Genomic DNA, 18352 nt, shown 5'->3' on the forward strand with positions numbered 1-18352 from the left:
GTTGCCCCCTTTTCCCCAACTTGAGTACTTTTTCATCATTTGGAACCAAGCCGCGTTCTAGAGAGGATCAATTTATACCAGTCTACACATCCCAGCATGCCCTGCCAGTTTTAGCAAACCATTATATACAATCTGTGGCAGGGCATGCAGGGATGTGTAGTTCCATAACAGCTGGTGGGCCACGAGTTTGACACCACTTAACTTTACTCATTGCGTCCACTATTGGACTGGAAACCTCCAGCGACACCCAGTTCCAGACTCTTCAAATGGGAATATATTCATCCTTCCAGAGCAGGTTGTTATTATATGCTTCCATGTACCATCAATCGGGTCCCTACTTGGGGAATTATTCGTTTTTTTATCCTATCGTGCGTTATTAAATTCTATATATAGTTTTATGCATCCACTTGTTGCTGTAGACTAATTTGAGTGCTGCTATTCTGTGTTGGCTGGAAGAAGCCTGCACAAAAGCTCCTATGCTGCTGACCACACATACGCTGTGTGGCCAGAGTCGCGGGGTCCAAACGTAGCATGTTGTGTTGCATGGAAAGATCAGATACATTTGAATGCTGTGCTGCACTGTGCTCCCCTTGAAATCTGGTAGTCAGTGGCCGGATCCTGTTCTGTACTGCAGGATGTACAATGTGTGTGACCCCACACAGCCTGCTTGACCACTACGTGTGGCCCCAGTTTTAGGATTAGGGAGGCCATTTCCAGAATCAGATTCCCAAGATTTATGTAAATCTTTGCAGGGATTGTGGGATTGAAATGCGCATGAGCACATTTGACCCTTTTCTACCAGGCAATACTGAGCACCAGCAGTGCTTGGCACAGGCTCTGCCCAGCAACCAAGATGTCCAGCTGCTTATTGACTGCTTCAAATTGGTTCCTGATGCAGCATGGCATCCAGGGGCCAATTTTTTTTAATCTAGCATGCCAAGATAAAAAAAAATAAAAGGGTGTGTGTGATTGGCATTCCTACTTATACCCCTTTTACACCGCCGAAAAATCCGGGTCAGCGGCGGGTCAGACCCGGATCTTCGGCGGTGTAAATCCCTAACGCCGTGTCCCTTTACACGGGACTTCTACCCAGGTCCTGACCTGGGTAGAACACGGCTAGGACCTGGGTAGAGGGCGGTGTAAATGGGAACGCCGGGTCGCATAACCCGGCTCCCATTTACATGAATGGGGAACGTCCAACCTGCGGACCGCAGCATCCGCAGGTTGGACGGATTGTCAGTCTGATACTGACAGCCGGCGCTGCTGTCTGCTATACTCTGCAGACAGCAGCGGCGGTGGGGGAGGGAGGTGAACGGATGCCTGTGGGCGGCATCCATTCACCTCCTGTCCAATGGCGGGGGGGTGCGCGCGGGGACTGGGGGCAGCCTAGCAGCTTACCTTAGTGCTGGGCTGCCCCCAGCAGCGTTCCGGGTACGGCGGCGTCGATCGGCGCTTGAAGATGACATTGCGCTGTCCTCTTCAAGCGCCGGGAAGGGGCGGGAGGGGGGTGCGGGCGTTTAAGCCCGTCCAGTGTAAATGCCCTTAAACGCCGGGTCGCACGCGGCTTCAACCAGGGTCCAAAAAGCCGGGTGCGACCCGGCGTTTTGGTCTAAAAGGGGTATTAGTTTGCTAGTTAAAGATGTTTTGTGGTGCATTAAAACAAGGTGAAATGCTGGCTTGAATTTAGCCAGACACAGAACCTGTGTAGAACAGAACAAAACAAACACAAGAGAGAAGACATTATTAGAATTTGGTGTTGTAGTATGTACTGTATAAAATGTTCTGAATGTATCTCCAGATCACAACAACATGAACATATACGTTTGCCTTGCAAATTCACTCAGCAGGTACTTTGCTAATTATACTCTCTTACCACACCTTTAGTTCCCCCAAAGTAAAATGTATACCAGGTAGGTTGGAAGATAGATAGATATATATCGCTCTATCTATCAAGCAGGTGGACCCGGCTTTCAGGTCTCAGCGTCCTGTTTGTCCAATCCTGGACACAATGGCCCTTATTCAGATCTGATTGCAGTACAAATTTGTTCTCAAAATGGGCAAAACCATGTGCACTTCAGGTGGGGCAGATGTAACACGTGCAGAGAGAGTTAGATTTGTTTGAGTTATTTTGTTTCTGTGCAGGGTAAATACAGGCTGCATTATTTATACACTGCAATTTAGATTTCAGTTCCAACACACCCCACCCAAATTTAACTCTCTGCACATGTTACATCTGCCCCACCTCCCGTGCACATGGTTTTTCCCATTTTAAGAACAAATTTGTACTGCGATCAGATCTGAATATGGGCCAATGTAACTGTGCTCAGGTGCTTTCTTTTAGAGAAGATATGTCAGTCCTCCCAGATATATAGTAAATGAAGTGGCACTCAAGGCAAGTAGCAAGGTGAAAAATGTGGACTCTTTGGGGCAGATGTATTAAGCTTTAACAAGAGATAAATCCAAGGGCGATAAGGAGTGATAAACGCCCAGCCAATCATCTGCTAACTGCCATGTTACAGGCTGTGTTTGAAAAAAAAGTCAGTAAGGAGCTGATTGGCTGGACGTTTATCTCTCCTTATCACCCTTGTTATTTATCTCTTAATACATTTGCCCCTTTATTCCTTAAAGATCCATTGTCAACGTTTTGGGGTACAATGACCCCTTCATCAGGATAATAGCACAATGCGATTATCCTGATGAAGGGGTCACCGTACCCCAAAACATTGACAATGGATCTTTAAGGAATAAAGAGTCCATATTTACACCTTGCTGCTTGCCTCTGAGTGCCACTTCATATATATATATATATATATATATATATATATATATATATATATATATATATATATATATATATATATATATATATATATATATACATACATATACACACACATACACATATATATACATACATACATGTATATATATATATATATATATATATATATATATATATATATACATATACACACACATACACATATATATATACATATATATATATATATATATATATATATATATATATATATATATACACACACACACACATACATATATATACACATACATACACACATCTATCTCTATCTCTTTTACTGGATAGGTTGACAATATGACATTAGTTTGCATACGTAAATTAGAACGATACAACCACGGTTCATTGCGAAAGGGTTAGGTCATGTAATCTATGCTCAAACAATCACATCCACGTAGGCTAGGTGTTGCACTACTGACCTGGGGAGGGGAGATAAAAGTACAGGAGCAAGCTGCTTTGCCAGCATCAAGATACAGGAAGCAGCAAATGCTCAAAGGCAACATTCACAAATCTGTTGTCCTCTACATCTAATAATAAAGAATAATAATGCAGTGTCCGGCATCCAAACACTAATAGGCTGTGTACTGTAGCTAAGATATGTATGATCTAAACTGAGCTACCAGGTATAATCCCCACCCAAAAACTGCACAGAGCTGGTAAGTGTGAGATCCAGGTAGGTTGCCAGGTGCAGTGACCATCAGGAGGCCTGGGGCTTGTACCTGCCCCATAGCCGGAGTGCCACAGGACAGGATGCCTGCCTCCCGCTGCGATACAGACAGGCCAAATAATGGGAGGGCAAGAGCCCCGGATTAACAAGATTGGGTGACAGATAGAGCCCCTCTCCGTGACAGCGCCGCCACACCCCTGCCCGTCCCGAGGACGCCCCCTGTGTTCCCCTCTTCCTCCCCGGTTACCTGGCGCTGCTGCTCCGGTGAGATAGACACGCGCCCCCAGCAGCGCTACAGAGGCCGCACAGTGAGGCCGGAGCAGGACAATGACGGGAAGACTTGCACCGCAGATACCGCTCCCCGCCCGCTGTCTGCTACTGCAGCGTCACCCAACGGCATGGACCAATCCGGCGTCGGGTTCCCGCCCTGATATGACGGACATAGCACGCAGCCTGTACGTGGCATGGGCTCTCATGCGCCGCGCGTGGGCACTGACGGCAGACGCAAACTTCATGGGTTTTCTTTTCTGTGAACTTTATTGACACAAAATAAAGGCACAAAAAGAGCACGCAGGCATTTTCTAAGCTATACGCCAAGCCTCTCTGGGCATGATAAATCTCTGTCAGTGTCACCCACAGTGGTGGACGACACTTTCTACCCTTTCCACCACCCACCTACTGTTAAGGCCCCCATACCATACCTCTGCTTACGACATAAGCTTCAACATCTGAAGGGCAGAAATCAGAAGAAAATCGGAAAGGGGGCCGTCTGGCCACAGGGAAAAGGGGTGTGGGTAATGCTGGGTACACACCAAAACTATTTGGATTGGATGCAAATCGTATGCAAATCGGATCGTACGATTTGCATACGATTTGATCCCCTCTGTATTCAGAGCAGGTAGGATCGGATTCGGATCCAATTCAGATCCAACCAAACGATTTTGACTAAATCTGCATCCAATCAGTCTGAATTTGATCCAGATTGATGGGATTGTGCCAAAATCGTTTTGGTGTGTACCCAGCATAGCCTCGTTTCCTATACACACGCCATACTTGCCTACCTGACCCTCTCCATGCGGGAGAAAATGCTCTGTTTCTGGACTCCCCTGGTAATGTATGATTGCCATTACCTGTGGTGAGCTAGGTAAAGGTGTTTCACCACAGGTGCTGGCAATCATACATTACCAGGGAAGTCCAGAAACAGAGCATTTTCTCCCGCATGGAGAGGGTCAGGTAGGCAAGTATGACACATGCTCTCCCAACATGACCCATTCCAGGAGAGATACACAATATATTTAACATTTTAATGTTAATTAACAGGTCCCGCTTCTCCTGCATAACGAGGACCCATATCACCCTGCAGCCGATAAGGAGAGCCGTTATGTCCTGTGTCCACGGCCAGGGGCGTAACTACAACTTTAAGGGCCCCATAGCAACTTTTTAAAAGGGCCCCCCACACACACACCATTGCCAGTAATCGTTGGTAGAGATGAGATAGAGAGGGGCAGGGGAAGTGAGACAGAGAGGGGGTAAGAGAAAGGGGGAGGGGTGAGAGAGGAGGGATGGGGGGAGAGAGTGGGGGAAGGGTGGGGAGAGAGTGGGGGAAGGGGGTTGAAAGAGGGGGTGGGGTGTGAGAGAGAAGGGAATTGGGTGAGAGAGACTAGACAAGATGATGTGAGGTGAGAGGGGTTTGAGGAAGTTGACAGGCATCACTTTGATCCCCCAAAGTACAAGCGGTGCTGTGCAGTGCTACTTCTCACCTTCCTTGAAAGAAGTGGATCTCCTCTGCTGCTCCTCTGAACCAGCAGCCTCTGGCAGTGGTGTTGGATGGCCAAGTCTCCTGTGCCCCGCATTGGCTCCAACAGGCTCGCGGTGTGTGTCCTGTGCCCCGATGCCGGAAGTGGCAGTGTTATTTGATCCGGCGCTGGACGGTCTCCTATGCCCAGTATCAAAGGGTCTCCTCCTGTGTCCCGGCACCGGACGCTGCAGTGGCTGGTGTCCTGTACTGCGGTACAGGAAGGTCTGCACGTCTGCTCCTGTGCCTGGCGCCAGCAAGTATCCTGATTCCTGCTGTGACCCGGGGACAGAAGTGAGGCTGCGGCGGTAGTTCGGCAGGTTCCTGTACCAGTCACGGGTGATAGGCAGCGCATCTGTGCGCTGTCTACTCATTTGAGGTAGCCACTAAAGTGTGGGAGGGGGCCGGGTACAGGTTGTCAGCGCAGCAATATTGAATAAGAAAAAGGGTGCAGGGGATTGCCTGCTTTGCCTCGGGCCCCCCAACCTGCCAGGCCCCATAGCAGTTGCACCCTCTATAGTTACTCCACGGTCCATGGCTCTCCTTATCGGAACCGGTGGCAACACTGCGAATGAGCCATGTAAAAAACAGCTCCCTCTCTCCCCCAGCTGGCTCTCTAGGCATGCGCAAGATCTCGTTATTATTGCAACATCTCGAACGCAGCCCAGAACTAGCAGCAGGCTAATGTTGTCCCTGCAGTGGGAATAGGACAGGGGTGGCCAAACCTGTCCTCAAGATCTACCAACGGCGCATGTTTTTCAGGCAACCTGTGGATCTGTAGTAGGAATTAATGCAGCTGGTTTGAAAATGTGACAGTTAGTAATGACTACAGCTGTGAACCAGCTAGGTAACCTGGAAAACGTGGACTGTTGGTAGATCTTGAGGACCGGTTTGGCCACCCCTGGAATAGGACAATGCTAGCCATGGGCTGGCGAATCGGCAGAGGCAGCTTTAATGGGCGATGTATGCCTGACAGCCAGTACATACAGGAGACACCCGCGCCGAGCGTTAATCAGCGGGCTGTCCCTAGTGCACTCTTAATACATTTAAAAAAAACGTTAACTCCCCCAGATAACCAGCATATGCACTTAAAGCTGGTTAATACATCTACCCCACTGCTCTGTTTCTGAACTTCCATCTAAATGTATTATTACCATCACCTGATTCATACAGGTTAATTGATAATAAAGGTCATGTTGGGAGGTATGAGTATACCAGGCATGGCCAAACTATGGCCCTCCAGATGTTGTGAAATTGTTAATAGCTATATGTGTGCTACACCACTCTGGGCATACACACAGTAACCTTCCAGGGGTCGTGACTGCAGTGCTTGTTCATGTGCTTCCAATTGACACGGCTACTGGTCAGGTGTGCTGCGTGTGTCTGCCAGGGGGAGGAGGAAATGATGATGACCAGATATACCAGTGTGCGGGCCAGACCTGCTGATGACGTCTGTGTCAACTGACCTTCCCAACTGTCAAAAACCAGTACAATTGGTACAGACTTTTAAAAATGCTACTGTACAGGTTAAATCTGTACAGTTGGGGGCTATGATATGGGGCAGATGTATTAAGCCTTAACAAGAGATAAACTCAAGGGTGATAAGGAGAGATAAACGTCCAGCCAATCAGCTCCTTACTGACTTTTTTCAAACACAGCCTGTAACATGGCAGTTAGCAGGTGATTGGCTGGGCGTTTATCTCTCCTTATCACCCTTGGATGTATCTCTTGTTAAAGCTTAATACATCTGCCCCATTGTATGAGGTCCTTTAGAATACCGTGTATCGTATGCGACCCAGTAATTGCAATCTCCGGATTGCACATGACCGCAATCAGAGGTTAGGCATGTACAATTTCGCCACTTTTTACCGAATATGTCAGCCCAATCTGTCAGAATAGGGTTAAAAAGGGCTAAAGGTTTCAGACAAAGTTATAAGAAATCAAAATTGGTACTTGTTTAGTTTCACGGCGGCAGATAAATCGCATGCGATTTGTATGCGATATAGCATACGATTTGATGTGCGATGCGATTTAGTACCTGTTCATAACCCCACTATCCACTACGGCATAGAGTTGATTTTATATGGTGTGGCGAGCCTGAAGCGTAGCGAGCCCTGCGAGGTCACGCGGATAACTTTACATGTATTCCGTGGCGAGGGGACGCGGATTACTTTACATGTATTCCGTGGCGAGGGGACGCGGATTACTTTACATGTATTCCGTGGCGAGGGGACACTATGTGGCTGCACTCGCCACACTATATAAATTCAACTCTATGCCATAGTGCAGGGATCCTCAAACTATTTTGCTCTGGGACCCCATCAGACAATAAAAATAACTACAGGACCCCAGCAAGTTACTGCAGAAGGTCATCACATCACATGTGTAGTCAGAAGACAGCACATACATGGCAGCATTGTGGGGGCACAAAATGATGTGAGGATTCTAAAATAACACACAACTCAACAGATTGTTCGGACTCCTTGAATCACTGACTGATATTAGAAAAGTCATCAGCCTGATGGCCAGCAACATGCAGTCGTGACCCCATGCTGAGAAGGTCAGGACCCACTTTGGGGTCAGGACCCACAGTTTGAGAACCGCTGCCGTAGTGGATACCGGGGTTATGAACAGGTACTTAATCGCATCGGACATCAAATCGTATGCATATCGCATGCGATATCTGCCGCCGTGAAACTAAACAAGTACCTCAAAATTTTATTTTTCTTACTAATCTCTTTATTTTTCAAAATATTTCTTCTCAGCCTAACCATAAACCATTACCTACCATCGGGATCCAACGCGATTCTGAACATCAGTGTTCCACTGTTTGGATTCTCACTGTTGAATCCTGGTTGCATCCATTTTAATCAACAAGTAGATCTTATAAATTGCTTTTGGACTCATTTATATGTAAGTCATTTTTGACACATCCCTGCAGGTCCCTCCAGTACAGGTCCACTAAAACAAACCACTCGTACAGTAGCTGTTGCTTTTCAATCTCCCTGAAATGCTTTTTGAGAAGTAGCCACTGTATCGTGTATTTCAGTGAATGAGACAAAAACTGAAGTAATGGACTCAGCAGCATGAGTTAGAAACAATCTATGTTAACACAGTATTAATAATAACATGTTGAGAGAGCAGTTAATTACCATACTACCAACACTGGATTTTAAAGACGTTTTGATCAAACTATTATATTCACCATATGTACTGTATGCAACTACTCACATATAAACATATATCTATTAATATCCATTAGTATAAAAACATTTTAAGCATATTTGTATTCCTGATGTCCTCTGTGCTGTGTAATCTGTGTGGTGTATCATCTTTGCATATAGTAACACCATTAAGAACAAAGACATATGCAATATATTGTATGAATAGCAGTACACACGCATGAATGATACTAAGGTGTAAATTTACTATGATCAGAGTTAAATTGAAGACAGGCTTTTGCCCATAGCAGCCAATCAGATTCTACTTCTTATTTATTTTGCACCTTCTAGATCTAGACGATAATAGATAGAATATGAAATCTGAAATCGGGACCTGCCATGTGGTCAGCCCGAAAAAGGGACAGTTACTGGATGTGTGGGCGTGGCTTATCGTCACGACCCCTGTTTCTGTCATTTTTGGGGGGGTGTTCCACGCTTCCTTTAGCAGCTCGGCGACCCCCAGCTCCCTCCCTGCCCTTTTCCCTGCACTGAGATGCTGTGAGCAAGTGCATGGCATCTCTTCAGAGGTGGAGGTCTGAGGTAAGACTACATGGGATGCGCAGATGTGTGCAGTAGCGACTAAAGTGTGTGCACACATATATTCAGCAATCCTCAGCGATGAAAAAGACACTGCCGGGGGAAGCTGAAGGGGGACACAGCCAGGGCCGGAGCGGGTGCCACTCACCAGGGGGGGGGGGGTGCCGACATGCTTCTCCATGGGGATCGGGGGGGGGGGTTGGTTGTTGCGCTGGGTGTATGGGTGTTCCGGTACCAACCTGCTGCTCCATGGGATGCCACCACACGCATGTCAGTAACCATATCACTGGGGGCTAACACAAGAAGAATCTGGTAGCAGAGCTGTCCGTGGAGTCTTAACGATCCCTGATCTCTTGTGACTGCATTCCTGGCCCACATCAGACTTTGTCAGAGAGGGACCCAGGTCACATCTGAGTTGGCCAATCAGGAAGTGGCTCACAATCCTGACAGCCCAATCCATCTATGCCAACTCTTAGGACCTCAAATACACTTAAATCCCCCAACAAGTCAAAAAGGGAATAAAAATGGTAATGCATTTGATATGCCATTTTATGTGTAAAGGAACATATGTTTTAAAACAGTTACTTACCATTAACAATACTAGAGCTAAAAGTTAAAATGTGCGACTGTGGGCCAGATGCGCCAAGCTTCAAAATGTAATAAACACCCAGTAAAGCAGCTTCTAAATGTCGTGTTCCAGGCTGTTATGTTACTGTCATGTTACCAGTGTAATGGTAAAATATTACTGTTTAATTTTAATAAATTGTCTGTCTATGATAAAAGCACCATTTGGACCTCTGTTGTTTTGTTCTTAATCTAGAACAAACTCTGCCTGGATGGGGGCAGGCAATCCCCCATCTGGGAGGCTGCTGAATTACAGATTAACCTCTCCACACTTAAGCGCTGGTGACAAAAACTATTTTTCTAAATGTTACAGCCAGGGTTTGAAAAATGACAATTATGAGCTGATTGGCTGGTTCTTTATCACTCTTGACATTGTCACTTTATGAAGTGTATGAGGGGGACTGCAGCTGCCCGTACTGCCGATACGATATAGATATATTTATACACATATATACACATACATAAACATCACTCTCACCTTTGAAATAATAGTGCACTGCAGTCTGGCTGGGTGGGCCAGGATGCGCAGCAGCCTCTCCTCTCCCTTTGCAGATTGCAGCAGCTGCCTTAATCACCTCTAATTCCATCCCAGAGTCCCGTGTAGCCCCGCCCCTGCTGAGTCCTGCAAAGCTCCGCCCCTATGCAGCACCATGTAGCAGCTCCTTCCTCCATGGTGTTCTGGGCAGCTGAGAGGGGACTCGGGGAGGGAGGGGAATGAAGATGCATGCTATTTCAGGAGGTACTACTGAGTGGCGGGAGGCATGCTTTGGGCCCCTCAGATCAGCAGGCCCAGACAGCTGTCCCCCTTGACCCCCCTTGCTGGGCCTGGGTAGGACTACCCACAGTGAAGCTAGTGCAGTCTCACAGACTTTACTGACACTTTGAGGGGTGACTGATTTTACTGAGGGGGCAACAGTCCTTTTGTTCATAGGTAAAATTAGCCACTGGCTGCTGGTCATTATCGGGCTATCCAATTAATGTTTAGAAGATCCCATGTGTTAACTAATTGAATACCCCACTAACTATAGATTTGAGTATGGCATGGAATACTGGAAGTCAAGATCCTGACAATCAGGAGAATTACAGTGGGATTCCGACTGCAATAATTCTGACACATCCTGGTAAGTGCTTTTAACCCTACCCCTCCTGCAGCCTAATCTTAATCTCCCCCTTCCTTGGTCTTCTGTTGAGATCCCGACTGCCAATATAATGATTGCATCCCATAGATTGGTTCTCATAAAAAAGTAGATGCAAATGTTAAGGCATAACATATGGGGTGATCCAACACTGCTCGTTAAGCAGCAGTCGTTAGCTGCTTAACGAGTGTCTTAATGACACACACACTCGGTAACATTTCAAGGGGATGTGTCCCCTTGCAATAAAAAATCAGTAGATGGTGGCCGACCATCAAATAATTTCTTTCCCCTTTGGAGATAAAAGGTTGAATTTGCCCCATTCTAATTGGTGTTGAATCACCCCCATAATGTACATTTACAGTTGTCACACTCCCACCAGTGTCTGTGATGCTATTTCCTGAGAATACCAGCATTAGGCACATTCCTCTTATTTTGAAATTATAACAGAAATGTAACCACAGGAAAAGGGGGTAAATGATGAGGTAAGGGTGATGGCAAGGTGTCGATAGTGCTCAGGTGACAAAACACTGCATTGATAAACGCTGCACTGATATGTAATGGGAGTTCAGATGAGGGTGATTACATACTTCTGAATCCGAAGGCCTGTCTAGGGTTCTTCACTAGAAGATTCACAACACATACTGAGAATAAACTATTATAGACCTCTACTGCACCAGCGCACATACCTACAGGATATACAACTGCTTCTAATTGCTGATGACATGATATAGGAAACAGCCAGTATGCACTGGTCATGGAAATTGGAAGCCCACCATCAAATGATGGCTGGACTTCTGCCATTTAATCTTTCGATGTGATGGTAACTGGTCTCATAAAAACAAAAAAAATTGTTTGATTTGCAGGTTCTTCCTCATCTTTGCAGCCACCGCTTACACTAGGCAACTTACGTAGCATACGGCGAGCTGGGGGGATATTTTCGGGGTCCACGCCACCATATATTACCTTTGGTAAAGTGTGTCGAGCGAAAAATCGTGATCCACATAGCTGCTAACGTATCTGAATTTGTTTTGGCCGTAAATATGAGGAAGTACCCAAAAAAATCTCTTTTCGGTTATGCAGTGCCATTGATATAGGGAAACCATATTAGGCTCCCACCAATGATGGAAAAAGCAACTATATCAGGGTTGACTACCCTCCCGAAAATCGGGTTCCCCTCCTGGCCCCCTGGAATGTGTCCCCCCTTCGGCAGGGAGGTCCGTGGGAGGGGGACCGGACGGGGGAGCCAGAAAGTAGGCAACCCTGAATTATATCGACCATAAACCATCAATATAAAACTAAAACCAAAGTATACCGAAGGCCGAGGACCATTTATTGTATAATGGGTTACTCAGGTGTTCCTCTGCATGCCTGTGATGCTCTGCGTACTAGATATGGACTTGATTCCCAACCATTGATGTTTTTGAACTGTTGGTAGTGTTTTTAACATTCAACGGCAGCATTTAAATGAGTTTGCCAACATTCGATGGTGTGGATCATGGGTCTTCAAACTGTGGCTCTCCAGATGTTGTGAAACTACAAATCCCAGCATGCCTTGCCACAGTTTTAACACTCCCTTAAAACTGTGGCAAGGCATGCTGGGATTTGTAGTTTCACAACATCTGGAGGGCCACAGTTTGAAGACCCATGGTGTGGATGGTTATGCTGGGCCCCGCCCCCAGTACATCTAAAGGTGACACTGCGCAGAGGTTTTGCGCATGCGCAAAATGTTTTTTTTTTTTTTTTACATATGCGAATTTGTACTTCATCAACTTTAAGGTCACAGCTTACACTATGGAACTTACATAGCGTAACCTGCACCACCCTGGGTCCACGCCACCATCTATTACCTTTATTAAAGTTGTGGAGAGCGAAGCACAGCAAGACACAGAGCCCAAAGCGTGGCTAGCGAAGCAAGCCTGCGAGGGGACAATGGTGCTATTCTGAAAGCGGCCAACTAGTTACTAGTGTAAGTGAGGAAGTACCTTTTTTTTCCCTCAAGGTGCCAGGACACAGAGCTTAGCTCCTCCCCAGGCACCCGTGAAGCCCCGCACACAGGTACTGATTGCATACCCTCCAACATCTGAAGGGCAGAAACCAGTACAAATTCGGAGAGGGTGTGGCCACGGGTAACAGATGCATGGCCATGCCCCCTTTCCTATACTTTCAATGGTGAACTGGAGACCCAGAAAACCGGTACAAAGCCCTTTTTGGAGGGTACAGGCCCATACCTTCCTACATGACCCTCTCCAGAAGGGACACAATGCTCTGCTTCTGGACTTCCCTCTTAATTTATGATTTCCATCAGCTCATACTCTCCAACATGGCCCATTCCATTAGGTACAAAATGCTCTGTTTCTGGACTTTCTTGCCAGTGACAGTTACAGAGGTGGGGCTGCAGCACAGTCCAATATTCAAAAAGGGGAGCCACACCTAATGCCACTCCAAACTGGCAGTTGATGCATACCTCCCAACAGTCCCGATTACCATGGGAATGTCCCGGTTTTCAGGGACATTCCCGCATCCCTCCTGCGGCCGGCAGTGTTGTGTCCCGCGGCGAGGGGGGGGGGGGGCTGTTGGGAGTCCCCCTGTCAGCTGCTGAGCAGCAGGGAATAAACGCTGTGTGCATGCGCACAGCATCTATTCCCGCAGCCAGGGGGCTGGGGGTATAGCTAGAGGCTCACAGAGCCTCTGGGTCATGCCCCGTAGCATCAGAACGGGGGCGAGGCCTTGCGGGAGAGCCACGAGTATAGGCTATGCCCTTTTAATTAGGCCACGTCCCCGAAAATTACTGCATGACAGAGGCGCGCATCCCTGTGTCCCTACTTTGTATCCCTACAAGTTGGGCGGTATGGTTGATGTGACCCCCCTCTTTGAATTTTGGAGGGTATGCCACCTGTGGTGAAAACATCTTTCTCATCAATTAACCTGTTGAAAACAGATGATGGTAATCATACATTAAGGGGGAAATTTACTAAGAATACGAATATGAAATTTCGTATTCTTAATACGAATGAATACGACTGCATACGGCTGTTTCAGCCGTATGCAAATTCGTGTTCCGGAGGGGAATTTACAAAGCAGTCAAATACCTTTACAAAGCAGTCAAATGTAACCTTCGTATAGGCAGTCTAGGAGAGGTGCGGAAGATGAAACATCTGCGTTTCTCCTCAGTCCGACGCGGGTACCGGCCGGAATAGTCCGGTGTTTGTTATTTTCTGAAGACCAGGACTACGTCGGACAGAAGAGGACAGATCTTCGCCGGAGGACCTTAGTGAGTTGGATTTCCTTCCATAGGTACCCCTATGGATTTCTTCAGATCCTGGACCCCGGACTCTGGAGCCCCGGACCCAGGAACCAAGGCACGGGACCCTGGAGCACCGGACCCCGTATGTGTGGGCTTTGGATGTATTAAAGTTTTATTTTTCATGAGTCAGTGTGTGTATATTTTACTATTTTTAATACTGTGGAACTACAAGTGCCAGTGGGCCCTTTAATGCCCCGCATGCTGGAATTTGTGGTTCACCAAGTCCCAGCTTGCGGGGGAGGCTTGCTGGGACTCATTGTTCCACACTATTAAACAATAGTTGATTCTTTTTTTTTTACACTGAATCAGCCCAGTGAACACCGTTTCAGGGTCACCGGGGACAGCACCAGGCTTCAGCCTGGTCAGGTAAGTCCTGGAGGGGGGGGGCTTTATTGGGGGGTCCCCACTCCCCCAGGGCCCCTGGCCAGGCTGGCTGGTCAGTAGGGTTAATGCTTTGGCCGGCTGTGGCATTACCCTGCTGGCTGGTTTGGCCTGGGGCTGGTTCTTAAAATACGGGGGACCCCTAGTCATTTTGTCCCCCTATTTTGGGAACCAGCCCAGAACCTGGTTTTAAAAAATCGGGGAACCCCTATTTTCTGGGTTCCCTGATTTTTTAATACCAACCCCGGCTCTTTCAGCCTGGTACTGGTTATGGCTGTGGGGGTGACCCCACGCCCGTTTTTGTTTTTTTCATTTATTTATTTTTCTATTTTTTTACACACTGAAGCCTCCACGGATCTGACTAATCCATGCAGGCTAAAGCCAAATACGACAGTAAATAAATTGTATTTTCCTGCCGTATTTGGCCGGCCATTCGCAGCTGTTTACGCCAAATAGCGGACGTATTTTCAATATGGCCACTTAGTAAATCAGGAATCACCATCCTTTTGAATGGTGATTCCTGTCATATTCTATCGATGGTGTATTCATTCGTATTTGTAAATACAAATACGAATGTCCCATCAATACGAAAGTAAATGCCAAAAATACGAATACACCAAAAAAATGTGTATTTTCCTATGAAAATACAATTTTTTTTTTACGAATTCATCTTAGTAAAATTCCCCCTAAGAGGGAAGTCCAGAAGGAGAGCATTGTGTCCCTCCTAAAGAAGGTCATGTTGGGAGGTATGCAGGCCATAAAAAACTGTACTGTACCAGCTAAAAAAGGTACAGTTGGTGGGTATTGGACCACGGGTAACTAATCAAAGTAACGGGATAACCATCGATCATCAAAGCCATCTGTGGTCAACCATTACATACAGTAGTATGCTGCCATCGATGGGCACTTACAATACCGGCAGCAATTTGAACGATAGATGGCAGGCCGTGGCGCAGCCAGTGATTCATCCCTACATTATAGAGATGGGTCATTTGTGAACGTAGCGAGTCTTTTGGATGGTTCCCCATAAAGAGTGAGTGAGTTGTCGATCCCAAAACAGTGAACCATCATTCTTTTACTTTCAGTTTCGTTTTTCATTACAATGCATTTGCCTGAGCTCAGCTGAGATGTACTAAGGGTTAGATTTATTAAGCTTGGTGAAGTGATAAACTGTCTGGTTTTTATCACCGGCCAATCAGCTCTTACCTGTCATTTTTTAAACCAAGCCTGTAGCTTCACAGGTAGGAGCTGATTGGACAGTGATAAAAACATACCTCCCAACATGACCCTCTCCAGGAGGGACACATTGCTCTGTTTCTGGACTTCTCTCTTATACCATGTTCTCATTGCCACCCCCTGCAAAATCCCGGGTTTTCTTGCCGGATTTTGGGGGGGGGGGGGGGCATAGAGCTTGTCAGCTCAACAGACCCCCTTCACACTGCACCTCAGAACAGGGAATTTCCCGGGTCTACCCCTTTCACACTGCTTCCCATGGTCTGCCTTCCAACAAGTGTGTGGAATGTAATAGCAGCTTTGATTGGGTGTTGGGAAATTTGTACAAATTGCTGTGATAGGCTGTTTATAAACAGCTTTTATTGGCTGGCTAAAGATGATGTCACATATCACATGATTACATCCCCCAATGAGCAAATTTTTGTGTGAAAAACCCGGGTCTGTGCTGTTCACACTGCCATACACCCGTGTATTACCCAGGAAAAACCTTGCAAAAAAACCCGGGTGTAATTGCAGGGTAATAACACCTGGGAATTTCACAAAGACCCTTTCACACTGAGACAGGACACGGGAATTTTCAGCTTGCCCCGGGAAATACCCGGGTTTTTGCGGCAGTGAGAACGGGGTATTAATGTACGATTGCTATTACCTGTGTGGAAACACCTTTCTTATCCTTTTACCCAGGGTTGATGACTTTTAAATGCTCCTCTGCGGGAAAAGCCCGGAGAGGAGACTTTCATTTTTTAAACCAAGCCTGTAGCTTCACAGGTAGGAGCTGATTGGACAGTGATAAAAACATACCTCCCAACATGACCCTCTCCAGGAGGGACACATTGCTCTGTTTCTGGACTTCTCTCTTATACCATGTTCTCATTGCCACCCCCTGCAAAATCCCGGGTTTTCTTGCAGGATTTTTTGGGGGGCATAGAGCTTGTCAGCTCAACCGGCCCCACTTCACACTGCACCTCAGAACAGGGAATTTCCTGGGTCTACCCCTTTCACACTGCTTTCCATGGTCTGCCTTCCAACAAGTGTGTGGAATGTAATAGCAGCTTTGATTGGGTGTTGGGAAATTTGTACAAATTGCTGTGATAGGCTGTTTAAAAGCAGCTTTTATTGGCTGGCTAAAGATGATGTCACATATCACATGATTACATCCCCCAATGAGCAAATTTTTGTGTGAAAAACCCGGGTCTGTGCTGTTCACACTGCCATACACCCGTGTATTACCCAGGAAAAACCCTGCAAAAAACCCGGGTGTAATTGCAGGGGCATAACACCAAGGAATTTCACAAAGACCCTTTCACACTGAGACAGGACACGGGAATTTTCAGCTTGCCCCGGGAAATACCTGGGTTTTTGCGGCAGTGAGAACGGTGTATTAATGTTCGATTGCTACTACCTGTGTGGAAACACCTTTCTTATCCTTTTACCCAGGGTTGCCGCCATTTAAATGCTCCTCTGCGGGAGAAGCCCGGAGAGGAGACTTTCCTTACCCGATCGGGGGGTGGGGCTTGACTGTGACGTCATTAATCCCAGCCCCCATTACAGGAAATAGGAGAAATGACTGATCTCCATGGAGGGGGCGGGGCTAAAATTACACGATTGTGCCATTTTAGCTCCACCCCTCCTCTGAGTCCCGCGGATTGCGGCATTTACATGCCGCGATTCAGGGGGCTCAGGGGGGTCCCCCAGATTCCGGGAGGGTTGCCCACCCTTCCGGGGGGCCGGGAGTGGGACCCGATTTTCGGGAGACTCCCGGGAATTCCGGGAGGGTCGGCAACCCTGCTTTTACCTGTTTAAAACAGGTGACAGCAGTCATAAATTAAGGGGGAAGTCCAGAAACAGAGCAAAGTGTCCCTCCTGGAGAGGAGCATGTTGAGAGGTATGTAAAAACCAGACAGTTAATCCCTTCACCAAGCTTAATAAATCTACCCCTAATGCTGTGTACACACGGGGGCGATAGGGGCTATAATCGCTGGGAATATGGTCGCTGGCGACTATATTGCCAGTGATTGGGAGTGTGCCCCGGCGATAAACTCCCGTTTTCAGCCCCTTTCTAATCGCTGGTCGCAGGAGCTAATTACCTCTGCGGCACCGCCAGCAGAGGATCCTTTTCATCAGCAACCATCTCTGGTCGCTGATGCAAAGGAGACACTGGGCAATATATTGCTCAGCAATATATTGCTAGCAATATATTGCTGAGCAATATATCTACCCCAGTGTGTACGGGGCTTAACTCTAGAGAGTGCAGACTGAGTTACACAGTGCTGCGACTGCAAGTGAAAGAAATAACAAGGCTGCTGCTACTAGGGATGGCCATCGGTGCAGAAGCCATCGATGGTGATTCTGCACCCAGCCATCGATCAGTGTTTTACTCGGTCATGTATGTTCTTTTTATTTGTTCAGCTCACTGTTTAAAAAAAAAAAGTAAAAAAAAAATGTTTTTTACGTTTATGGCAATAAATGATTGTTAAAGCAAGTTATTAACAAATTACCCCTTTTTCAAAGCGAGACGATGATCCGTCTAAAAGATCTGGATCTTTACACGGATTGTTCTCTTGGACACAGCTCCTTTTAGTGACCCGTTTTGCCCATCTCTACGCACATTACACTCACTTTTTACTGAGATG

At 46.8% G+C, this 18352-nt stretch overlaps 2 protein-coding genes across 3 annotated transcripts in view; one reads left to right on the plus strand and one right to left on the minus strand.

The window, feature by feature from the left end:
• TFG (trafficking from ER to golgi regulator) overlaps positions 1-3947 on the minus strand; it is a 31549-nt gene extending 27602 nt beyond the window's left edge. Inside the window, exon 1 of one of the 2 annotated variants that reach the window (XM_083174288.1) lies at positions 3736-3947. The gene's annotated coding sequence lies outside the window, so the exon portion shown is untranslated. The remainder of the gene's footprint in view (positions 1-3735) is intronic. The other variant, XM_083174287.1, reaches the window with a different exon arrangement.
• Positions 3948-4259: 312 nt separating this feature from the next.
• Positions 4260-18352, plus strand: part of GEMIN8 (gem nuclear organelle associated protein 8) — a 62104-nt gene continuing 48011 nt past the window's right edge. The window contains exon 1 of the mRNA XM_083174290.1: positions 4260-4282. The gene's annotated coding sequence lies outside the window, so the exon portion shown is untranslated. The remainder of the gene's footprint in view (positions 4283-18352) is intronic.

This window comes from Crinia signifera, chromosome 2 (assembly GCF_055691185.1).
Source record: "Crinia signifera chromosome 2, ASM5569118v1, whole genome shotgun sequence".
NCBI lineage: Eukaryota > Metazoa > Chordata > Amphibia > Anura > Myobatrachidae > Crinia > Crinia signifera.